Source organism: Hakea prostrata, chromosome 4 (genome assembly GCF_041222555.1).
Source record: "Hakea prostrata isolate BN-2017 chromosome 4, UWA_Hpros_2, whole genome shotgun sequence".
In the NCBI taxonomy this organism is placed as follows: domain Eukaryota; kingdom Viridiplantae; phylum Streptophyta; class Magnoliopsida; order Proteales; family Proteaceae; genus Hakea; species Hakea prostrata.
In genome coordinates this window covers 52,413,563-52,426,435 of record NC_142603.1, presented here as the reverse complement: position 1 = coordinate 52,426,435, position 12,873 = coordinate 52,413,563, and the positions used below count along the sequence as shown (strand labels likewise).

General features: G+C 35.6%; 1 protein-coding gene across 1 annotated transcript in view; it reads left to right on the top strand.

The window, feature by feature from the left end:
- The first annotated feature begins 5,544 nt into the window (after positions 1-5,544).
- LOC149019526 (uncharacterized) overlaps positions 5,545-12,873 on the top strand; it is a 74,066-nt gene continuing 66,737 nt past the window's right edge. The window contains 2 exon segments of the mRNA XM_089153522.1: positions 5,545-5,904; positions 6,082-6,195. The gene's annotated coding sequence lies outside the window, so the exon portion shown is untranslated.

Genomic DNA, 12,873 nt, shown 5'->3' with positions numbered 1-12,873 from the left:
TCCACCTCTAAGGATATCTAGATATATATAATCTCTTGTAATGAGATCTTATCAACAAAATCTGCAGAAAAGGCTCTCTCAAAGTTAAGAATTTGGAACTCCCAATCCATCCTAAATTTAAACCTTTCTCTTTGTGACTTCTCAATGCAGTGCTTCCCCTAACCTCCACTTTATCCAACTGGATGTCAACTCCATCACAATGCAAACTATGTGGCAATGGAGAAGAAACATATTGGCACCTCTTTATCTCATGTGACTGGACCAAATAGATATGGGCCGTTGGACATCTAGGTCTTAGAATGGAAAACATGACCGCTACTTCAGATTCCATCCTAAATCTATGTGTTTCTATGATAAGGGATTGGCAAATAAATCACTCATCAAAGAGATGGATAATGTCAATCTTTATCATCACTTGCTACTTCATGTGGAAGGAAATAAATTCAACCATCTTCACTTAACAACCGCCAAATCCAGGGACAGCCTTCATTCCATCTCAAATTGGGTGGTTGAATAAAAAATTTCACCTCTAGTACATACCAATAATCAAGAAACATAGAACATGCAGTTTGACAATGTCAATTTATGTATATGTAATAACATCAAATCCATACACTTACCAATTCTATTATGTGCAGGGGTACATAACTCAGAGCTAGAAAGAACAACATGGTGTGTGGGAGTAATTTATAATGGGAAGGTATAGTACCTTAATAAAGACGCTCTCAACAAAGGGACAAAATCACAGGCTATTGTCTATGGACTGTAACAAGGAGTCACCTTCACTTCTCAAGTAGGAGTTCAACTAAAGAAAAGCTGGTGCAATGATGAAAACATAGCCCAACTCTTCCCTCACAGGCAAAACCCGAATTGGCCTATTAATCTTATCCCCATTTTGCTTGACTTAAAGGACTGTACTAAAATTAATACTACCATGTTTGAATCCCCCACCCTAGAAAAAAACATTTAGGTGGCTAGCTACTATGACATACAATAACTGCAATATGAATGGTTTATGTAGTTGTATCTCATAACTTTATTTTTAATGTTTTTCACTATATAAAAATATAAAAAAAAAAGCTTCTTGTCACCGTTAAAAAGAACTTAGAAAATTACGTATACATTATTTGAGTTTACAGTATATTATTTACACTTTTTCAAATTTATTCTATTATATTTATGTCCCTTATATCTTAGATTGTATGTTTATCGAATCTTAATCATCAAAATAATGGAATTAAATGATGAATCAATATCTATTTTATCTTCAAAATTTCCATACTGCTTTCACTTTACCTTCAAAATTGTTTCAATTTTTCTAGAGAAAAAAATAAATAAAATTCAAGTGTATAAACCTAATAGTTTACAACAAGGTAGGTACATATAATTTGCTCTAAAATTATTTGAAATCTATTTTCAGTTTTTAAAACTAATTATGTTTAATAATTTGATAAAAAGATCTCGTAATTTTCATAACAAGGACGGTGACATCACTATTTAATGAAATAGTTCAGCCATCCAAATCATGGGATAAAAAGGGAATAAATGGTTGACCAAAAAAGGAGGTGGGGTTAATGAATATATATGTGTTAAATGGATAAATCAAGTTTAATTATAAAATCATAGTATGATAATCCCAATCTATTGTTCAATTGGTAAAGACCTAACGAGAATCCTCTGGTAAAACTCTTCAATTATATTCATAGCACACAATAGTTGAAGTGTAGTGTATTTTGTGTACAGTTTATTTATTGGAAGGCAAAAAAAAAAAAAAGTTTCCCCACTCCTTTTTTTTTTTTTTTTTATTTCTATAGTTTTCATTTGAGACATTTGAATATATAAATAACTAAATAATTTGATGGTTATAAAGCTCTATGATGTGCTATTAACATTATTTTACGAATACAATTAGGCTTAATTGATCAAATCTGTTTTAGGAAATATCCTAGAGCAATAGGAGAAAAAAATCACTTTAAAAATATATATAATGCATTAAGTCATTTATGTGGTTAAGTGAAAAACCACACTATCACATTATAAAGTCAAAATAATATTTTTCCTTATAAATGAAAGATAAAAAAAAATATTTTTAATTTTTATATATCATCACAAGGTTGCTTAATTGGTAATGATCAATACCTCTTAGTGAAAAAATCATGGGTTTAACTCCTCCTGATGGTATATATAATGTCCCACACTTTATATACGAAAAACTCCCTTAAAAAAAAAAAAAAATGTATAACTTGTCCGGAGTCTGAACTCAAGAGTTCCCTTAATTTTTCCTTTTATCATTGTGACCTTATTCCCCTTTTATATTTTCCAACATTCTAACTACTATGACCCAGAGGCTAGGTGCAGTTGGACAAAAAAATTTACATTTTCATAACCGTTTTATTTAAATATTGGAGGGTATTATTCAATCATTAGGCTTTTAAACCATCAAGGTAATTAAATTATCTTTTATTTTTATACTAGTGATTTGATTTATATCCACCTTTGTCATATTATTTTGTCGTCTTTTTGCCAAAATTAATGATCAAGATCATTAAAACATATTTAATCATCTTAACGAAGTAATCATTGATATTTATTAGAAAATTAAGTATTATTCAATCACAAATATGATCATTTATGTCAAGAGAACTGTTAGAAATTATTGCTACATTCTTAATGATAAAACAAGAAAAATATAAATAAATACATGAAAAGAATCCCTTAGCATTTTTGGTAAAAATATTTCCCCTAATTACTATGAAGAATTTTATTTTTAGTAGAAATAATATTATATATATATAAAACCGTGAGAAACACAAGGGAGCATTACATCAAACTCACAAGCCATAGAGTGGAAACATGCCAAACCGTCAAACACGACATTGATAGGGCCATCTAAGCCAGGAAGTTGGCGAAGCTGTTTTTCTCTTTTGAATAAAAAGAACATTACATGTGGCAAATAAGGAACACAAAGATACATCATCATAATATGTCATAACTAAAATTAAGTCATGCACTTTCCAAGCCAATGGTTGTGCAACTAACTATTTGTTGGTAACTAATCAATGTTAACTTCCGTTGATGATTGACTATAGGAAATTCCACAGGAACTACTATCAACTGCATACTGAAATTTCCGTTCTTTGCATTTTTTCTTGTATTCTTGTGATTATAAATGATTCGAACTCTACTTTGCAATGGGAAAGATGACAACATCATAGTGGCACTAGAAAAAATAAGCTATTGGAAGCCAATGGTTTAAAAACAACTGCTCATGGAAGCAAGATAGTGACCAATCTAGTAGCAATCACAAAGATCATGTTTTTTCTTGTCCCAACAAGAACAAGCACGAGAGCCAGAATATAACAAAGAAAAGAATATAAAATAATTATACAAAAATACAAAAAAAAAAGGAAATTTAGTGGAACAATGGAGCGAAACCTCTGTTCCATGAAGACGAAATGCTAAAACGATGATGCAGAGAGTAGTTGCAAAGATGGGAAATTTGTTTTTGCCAGAAAAATGAAACTTATGATAAATGATGCTCTACCTGAAATGTTAAATGATGTCACATGCTCTCATTGGCCGGGAAAAGCTACTTGAAATGTTAAATGATGTCACATGCTCTCATTGGCCGGGAAAAGCCATTTAGCGTCACTTCCATGACTTATTTACTCCAAAATTGTTTTGTTGTAAAATATTCCAGAAAGTTTTAGCGCTGCCTCCTGAATTAACCCTTATAATTAACACCACTCACTAATTCAATTTATCAATCAGACCTCATATAAGATAAAAATATGAAGACACACCCTTATTGTTAGAAATTTGTAATAAATGCTAATGCAAGCAAATTAAATATTTTAAAATGACAAAAATAACCTTAAACGAAAAATCCATGCTCAACTAGTTATTTGTTTCCCCCTATCATCAATGAGTGCTTCCTTCGTCAATCATAAATCTCACAAAATTGGGAATATATGCATCATAGATAGTGGTTTTAAACTTATATTGTGGGGTAACATGGGAAATAGATAAGTAGAAGCTAATTGAGACTAACTGTGTTAATAATAGGAAGATTGTCCAACAAATTGAACAACCTAGAGGGTGACATTAATATTTTGAGTTTTTTTCTTACTTGGCGCCCCCTTAAGTTGGGCTGAAACCCTTGATTGCCCTCTTTACACGACTTGATAAATTGTCTGTTACCATTTGTTAAGTTCTCACATTTTCTATCAACTTTGAATTTGAAATGACCATTTTGCCCATGGGGTGTTTTGACTAAATTACCCTCTATATCCAACCCTCAGGTGGCCCATCTTCTTCCTATCCTCACCGGAAATCACCCACCACCATCCCCTGTAAACAGACCTATTCCAACTTGAATCTTTGTGGCTTCCCTTCTTTGTTTTCATCCATTCAAATACTTTTCCTTTTTCCATCGCCTTTATTGTTGGCGAACATGGAGATAGTTCCATTGTGTTGTGATTAAGTAGCGATTCTTATATGGCTTTTCTATAAATTGTAGATGGATAAATCAAGGAATTCAGAGAAATCACATGAAATTTTGAGAGGGGAAATTCCACCAAATCAAACGAAAGTTTTGGGAAAGAATAATTTGCGAGCTGCAACCCAAAGAAAATCAGGGGCAACCTTTAAATGATGATAGACTTGCCTTTGAAATCATCAAATTACCAAATTTACCATTGTTGCATCTGTTGCTACTTCAATAAACCCTCGTCTTCATGCTGGTTAGGTTTGTAAAAGCCTTGTCTGCAAGGATGCAATAGGGCATTTAGCCAAATTAAAGTCTAATAAATTCTATGTGATTTGGTAAATAGATTTATTAGATTTATTGAGCTTGCTATCCAACTTTCGCGAATCAACGCCAAATCCCTAAATCCACTTTCATCTCAGAACCCAATCGCTACCCCCACAAAATGATATAAAAGAACACTACAACAATTAAAACATTTGAAGTAGTTAATAACCTCATTTACCTTTATAAAGAAACAATAACATTGTTAGATTGAGTTGTATTTTAATTTGATCAATGAGACTAAGTTCAACGATATATCAAAGCAGATCCCAAATTGCACGGAAGTTGGGTAGGAAGAAATCCTAGAGTAATTGCAGCCTAGAGCAAGTGGGGCTTCTAGTAGCAAGGTCAAATCTGCTGCTCAAATAAATAAGTTAAGAGCGAGGAAGAAGATAACGGCAGTGGTCACCGGTAGAGGGAAGGGTGGTGGTTGCTGGCAGTGATTAGGTTTGAGTGAGAGTGAAGGGGTAGAGGCATTAAAGACATTTTACATAACAAGGGCAAAATAGTCATTTGAGAATAGGGGCATTAAAGACATTTACATGATGAAGGGCAAAATAGTCATGTTGGGTTTAAAATTAACAGAAAATTGGTCGAGAGCTAACAGGGAATGATTGGTATTTATAAAGTTATGAAGAGGGGGCAGTTATTAATATTCTCCACTTAAAGGGGCGTTAAGTGAAAAAATTCAATTATTTTTCTTAAATATTGTTTTAGTTGCCATCGTAAAGTCTTCCAAGAAGTGTGTCTTAAAATTTTTTAAAAGGTGTTCGACCGTCTCACTCCTCGCTCTCTTCGTGCAGGAAAACAAAAAACGAAAGAAACAACAGAGTAACAACAGAGTAGAGGAAAACTAAAACAAGCAAGGCTAGCTCGATCTCTCTCTTTTACAATTTCTTGGGTAACCTCAAGTTATAGCTCGCGAGTCGCAACGCGTTTAACAATCGCCGATTAATTTGTCACATTTGCAGCACTGCAATCTGTTGATACACTCAAAACTTCACTTACCAATTCACCAATCGAAGGTAGTGGTGTTCTTCCAACTCGCGGGGGAAAAGAAGTGCCCTTTGGTCTCTGAACCAGCATCATTGAAGGTATTTTAATTTCAGTTGGATAAGAGAATCAATTTGGTATATCAGATAGGATCATCTCATGTTTGAGAATGAATCTTGGATTGCTTTCTATAGCTTTTGTCAGATGTATGGTGAGTTTATTCTTCTTCCAACTGTTCAGTGATAACAGCTTAAATTTTGGGTTCTTTGTCGTGGCAGAGGAATGTATTATGGAATTGGGCATATTAGGGTTTTGGAAGCTTAGATACGAGTTACGGATTCTGGACAGTCACCCATCCGATAAGAGTCTTCGGAGCACCCTCAAACTACGAGGTTTGATTTGATGTAGAACTTTATCTTGACTTTTATCTGCTTCTATTCTTTCTTACCTGTAGTTGAATTGGTAAGTTCTGAAAAGAATTTCGTCAGCTGTCTCATTAAGGTCTGTTTTTGCTGCGAGAATGGGTTCACACTTTTGTAATGGTTGCGTTTTTTTTTTTGCTGCTTTTATTTCTTCAGATTGCTTGATGTGGTCAATTGGGTTTGGATCTGTCACCATAAGTATATTTATTTTCTATAACTTGGGTAATGGGGAGTTAAGCTACAGCAAATTCTACGCCGGGGTTGGTGACTGTGTTCTACGCCGGGGTTGGTGATTGTGTTCTTCACCTTGTAAGGAATTGTACTTTGCTTGCCCTTTTGATATGCATCACAAAAGTGATTTTTGTCAAATGTGTGTTGTGGCAAGTCTCTCACAAGTGATTTAGAGGCTATATTTTTCAACAACTTGGTGTTGGCATCACCAAGCTTCCTATGCCATTGCCATGTAAGGATTTTTCATATGAAACTAGGCAAGTCATGTTTTGAGAGGCATTAACAAAGGTACATATAAAAATGTTGCCTTTTCTTTTGCCTTTGAGTATGAGGGAGTGGTGTGAACCAAATTCTAGGGTTTAGTTGTGTGAGTATTGCCCTGAAGTCAAGTTCACTCCAGGATCTTCTCTGTTGAGAGCCAGCAGTCTTTCTAAGGTTGTAAGTGCCTTTGGTGTGTGGGTTTTGGAAATGTATAGGGCTGGTGTAGGTTGGGTTAGGGTCTAGTAGAATTTGGCCAGGCTTAGGGTTGAAGGTTTCTAAGTTTTGAAGCTTGAAACCTTGCTGTAATTGTGATTTCAGAACTGGATTTCATGGTTTAAGGTTTGAATTCTAGGGTTATAAGGTTTTGAAGGTTTGTAGGGTTTGGGAGTTATAGGAATTTTAGAAACACTAGGGTTTAGGGTTTTTAGAGGTTGAAGATGAAGTGCGGCAATTTACAAAACCTAGGGGACGAAGGCTTACTGGTGAAGCTAAGGGTAGGGATAGGGTATAGGGGAGGGTGTGATCCAAATGGGGGTGGGGGGAGATTGGGGTTGGCGATTTAAGAGTTTAGAGGGGAGGTGCTGCTGCCGCAGAGAAGAAATGGGGGGAGCTCTTGGGTGGTGGGAAGGAGGAGGGAAGGGCTGGGAAGGGGCTGGGGTAGGTTGTACTTGCTTGGGAATGGAAGGGAGCTGCTGGAGTTGATGAAATCTTGCTGGAATTTGAAGAAAACTGCAGAATTCACACATTTTAAAGCTGCTGTAGGTTTTCTGACTTCTCTTCCTCCAAACTCTCGATCATAATATTCAATTCAACTTGCTGATTATAGAGAATGAAGGCTTATTTATAGCCTCTTAAAAAAAGACACTAGAACTCAACTTAGGAAACTGATGTGGAGTTCAAACTAGCAATCGAATTATAATTAAAACTCTTACTTGACGGATGATTTTGACTCCAGCAAGGATTTTATCACATCTCACTTTAAAGGGACCCAATTTGGAATGTAAGAGTAGATATGGAATTCCTCCTAGGAAGTAGGAAGTAGGAAGTAGACTGAAGCTAGGGGCTCCTTCACAACCTAGGAATCCTACTCTAACAAGGACTCTTCAATAAGTTACTAGATAATGATTAAAATTCAAAGGCAAAAGTAGCTCTTTGGTCTTACTAACATGCTGGACTCAATGATATCCTAACTTGGACTCCGTGAATTTTATCAGAAATGACCTAAATGCGTTTTGTGGGATTAGGGACCATAGGATTTGGGGGAGTAATGCTAGGCCGTATGCTACCCCGGAAAATGATTTACATCAGGGAGTCTTTAGGGTCTTTAACCAAACAATGAGAAACTCAGAAATTCAAAAAAATACCTTATATCTCATGATGCACAATTGACTTACGCTCCTAGATTGTATGCCAGCTTGTCCACAAGGTATATGTTCAATATTTTGGTTCCTCCAATGTTTATCTTGCATTTCCTTATGATCTTCCCTTTATTGTTGTCTCCATAGGTGACATAACCCCTGTTATAGTCTCTTCTTTTTGTAGCTTTGGGGTAGAAGTCATGTGCTTGAAGCAGCCACTATCGATTCTATGCTCTTGCTGTTCTCCAAGCACACCTACAAAAGACTAAATCAAGCTTGTATTGGTGCCCATTGTCTTATGGGCGCACTAGTGTTAGATCCATTTATAACCTTTGGAGTCCAAGTGGGTTGATATTCCTTAGGTCTTTGGAACCTTGGGTCACATCCCTCATCAACACTCCATTTTTCAGCAAGATACTGAAAATCATAGTCAAGTAAGGTAGGTTAGTGTAAAGGAAGCAAAAGTATCCTTGAGAATGATGAAAGCAGGAAAGACTTTAGGCCCATGTGAGATTCTAATTCAAGTATGTAAAACTCTTGGAGAGTGGAGTTTATTGGTTGACTAACCTGCTTATTAGGATTACGAACAAAAAAGAGATGTCTAGTGAATAGAGTAGAAGCATTATAGTCCAATCTACAATTTTAAAGGTGATATCCAAAGCTCTTGTAACCACGGAAGTATAAAGCTTATATGTCACTGTATGAGACTTCAAGAGTAGGTTATTAAAGCTTGTTTGAAAGAGAAACTCTTATATTGGTGAACCAATTTGGCTTAATGTTAAGGTAGATCCATGACAAAAGATATTACTTACTCAGGAGGTGTACGGGAAGATATAGAGATGGTAAGATAATGTGTAAAAAGCCCATGACCGGGTCCCTGGAGATTTAATTGGAGATGTCTAAGTCTTAGTGAGGCGAGTAGTTTCAAGTAAAAAGTTGGATATAATTGAAGACTAGTAAGGTTGTACGTGCAAATGCATGCTTATTTTGTATTCAAATATGAATAACTTAAATTAATTACTAATAATATATTGATGGATCAATTGGTGTATGTAATTATTGTTATGTCCTTGTAATGAATTGCTTTGACTTGTTTAAGAAATTTGGAGAGTAGAGGTGTCTACTAGTATAGGAGGATAGGAAGGATACATGGGAAAATTACAAAAATAATATAAAGTAATTTAGGAATTGGTTAAGTATTTGATTAGCTACCACTTAGTTTTACAATAACTAATGACAAGTAGAATTTCAATTTTGCTTATAGTAACCTACTGATTTATTACTATATTTTTAAAAGAATGGGATGGAATTAATGTTAATTATTAGAGCAAATTACATATACATCCCCTGTGTTTGTGGACTATTACATTACAACCCCTGGAATTCATTCTATTACAAATGTCCCGTGCGCCTTACACAGTTTTAAATAGTGAAAGGTATATTTATCCTTGCTGAATCTTCTTATGAGTGACCAAAAAAAACTGAAAGAAATACATGAAGAATCAGTCATTTGACTCATTTTTGCTCTTCACCCTTCCCCTACTTTCTTCCTTTTTTTTTCTTCTTTTTCCTTCTTCTTTTCACTTGAAAGTCGAAACGGGTTTGAGTGTAGATGAGAGCAGTTTAGGAATCTTAAAAATACAGTAGCTGCTGAGTCATCACAGAACTCCATTATTCAAACAGTAGGGGTGCGGTTGATATATAATTTGAAATATGGGGGCGTAAATGTAATAGAAAAATCTCCAGGGCTTGGACACTTATTTTGGATGAATGCAATTTTGGACATTAATCAGCTATTTCTATTCAATCAATGTACAATAATTTTTTATGAAGTGAAAAAGTAGCCTTGACTCTTTAGTTCATGCTTTTATAATGTAGTATGGTATGTACGAGGATGGGGTGACTAGTCTGAGAACTGTGGAAGTGAAGAACAGATTCCCAATTACGATTGGGTCAGACTAGGGGTCAGCCTTAAGCCCATGAATATATTTTTTTTGCACTTAGCATGGGTGAGCTGACCTTAAACATCCAAGACAAGGTCCCATGCTGCATACTCTTTGCTGATGATATCATTTTTGTGGATGAGACGAAGAAAGTAGTTAACTATAAACTAGAGCTTTAGAGGTCGACATTAGAAACAGTAGGATTTAAGATTTTATGAATGAAGACAGAGTATATGATGTGTAATTTTAGTGACGATATGATGCGAGATCTTTTTATTTTTTATTTTTAATTATAATAAAAGTAGCAAGATGAGTTGAGAGGTGATACAAAAAAGTATGGAATCTTGATTGAGATCTCAACTTGAAATCTTGACCCATCTCAAAGAAAAAATCAGGTGCATGGGACTCAATACCACCAATGTGAGGAGTTTTGCCAGTTTCTTCCCTTTGCTTGCTGCCACTTCACTTCCCCTATGTTCACTGGATTTTTTGCTGGATTCTTGGCCAGAGTATCTATTGGAGTGGATAACTAGCACTTCTGTGGCATATTTTCTAGGATTCGACTCATTTTCAAGCTAGTCTACAAGAAGCTAACCTTGTGCTGCCAAATATGTTTTTGCAGTGAACTCGTGAAGTTTCCTCTTTTATCGAGCTTCACTATTTTGGTATTAGATTTGTTTGAAATTTGAGAATTAATACATTAGTATATGATGTATTCATGTAATGATGTGTACAATAGTCCATCATAAGGTTTCTCTTCAGCGTAATGGTTTTCCAACTTGGGGTCTGAAGTGGAACTCACATTTACATTATCATGTTCATAAATCGGAAGGCTTCACTGTGTTCTGAAAGGCATAAATAGGCTGGAGAGTAAGGTTCAGTCCTGAATGACCCCTAAACCCCTTGAGTTGAGGAAAAAATTCCCTCAGCTTATTGAGATCTCCCCAAGATCTCAAGTCAACTTGCTATTTTGGGATGCCGAATTTTCCTTGACACGGAGTTCTTGAAGTATGATAATGATATGAAAGAGAGATAAAACTGAGTTAAATACTTGGAATCAGTCATAAGTAAAGAAGGTAACATATTGGATGGTGTTTTTCAAGTGAGATGGATGATGTGTTGGGAGTGTTATGTGACCAAATTATCTCTTTAAATCTTAAAGGGAAGTTTTATATAAACCATCGTCACTGGCTATGATGTAGGGGCATAATGTTGGGCACCTAAAAAGTCTCATATCGATAAGCTATGTGTAGCGGAAATGAGGATGTTGAGATGGATGTGGAAAGGGGGGGGGGGGGGGGGGGGGGGGGGGGGGGGGGGGCACCAAAAGGGGCGAAAAAAGTGGAAGAAAGGAAGGGGGGGGGGGGAGGGGGAGGGAGGGGAGGAGTGAGATTATGGACTTGGAAATCACCTCGATCAATGATAAGCTTTGATAGAGCCGTTTAAGTTTGTAGGTCATATTCATTGGGGGCATAGAGATGCCCTAGTTAGAACTTAGAAGTGATATGATTCTAATTGAAGCAGCTAAAAGAGTTGGGGGTAGGCCTAAAATGACCATAGGAAAAATTGTGAGAATGGGCATGCAAAGTTTTGCTCTTGTTCCAAGTATGAATTTGGGTAGAGCCTTTTGGAGAGCAAGTATCCGTGTAGCACTAGTCAAAGAAGCATCCCAAGACCCCCCGTCCCCCCACAAGGGGTCTACAAGATGGATCTTTGCCTCCAAAGTCCAAACAACTGTATTTGCCGTTAGACGCGAGACTGATGCAAGACATATTGGGGGGGTGCTCTACTGCTACTAGCCTTAGCCTTAGCCTAGGCTCTATTGCTACTAGCCTTAGCCTAGGCCCAATAACTTACTACAAGAACTACCATCTCAGGCCAAGCCCAAGCGTAACTCCTTCCAGCTTGAAATTTAGTTCTTATTCAGTTATATTAGTAAACTCAGTTTTGTTTCAGTTTATTATAGGCATAGTTCCTTCTAATATGTATTCCAATTGTTGTTTTTATTAGTGGTCTGGTGCATGGTTATCAAAGCGTCCGCCTAGGCGCGCATTAGCGTCCGCAAAGTAGTTTTTGAACCGCTTAAATTGTTGCCGCTTTTTTCTTAGGCACTACCGCTTTGCCACCTTTTGCGCCTAGATGCTATAGTAACTGTTTTTTTTACATTTTGTAATTTGTGCATATTATTTTTCCTTTTTTTTTAATCATAATTTATTCTACAATGCCGTATATAAATTTAAATATGTTAGCCATTTCGGTATCGAGGCCCAAAGTGCCTATCGGCAACAGAATGTGAAGCATGAGCCATATTCAACATTGATAATCAATCAATCATTAAATAAACAATGACTTGGAAATCGGAATAATGAGATCTATTAGTTTATCATGTCGGCAATTGTTTGGTTAAAAAAGAGAAAAATGGATACATCAATAATGATTACTGATCTATGCACAAGAGTACAAGACACTTATTTGGCGTCACACTATCATAGAGGTAAGTAAGAATGTAAAATTACTACTTTCATTTTCATTTTTCACATTGATTATTGATATATTACATACTATATAATTATTTTTATGAATCTTATGATGCTTGATGAGATGAAGTTATGTTTTTAATATTTTTTTGGATAATTTTTCATAATTGTGATTCTTGAATTTTTTTTATTCCTATGAATGTGATTGTTGAATGTTTGTTTAGTACTTTAGTTTATTATAAAATGTATTTGTACTAAAAAGTAGTTATATTAAAAATATTGACTAAACCACTTTGGTCGCTTTATTGCCGCCTAAGTGCTGCTTAGTCGCCTAAACGCCAAGAAGGAGCCCCAATCGCTTTGGTCGCTTTGCCGCTT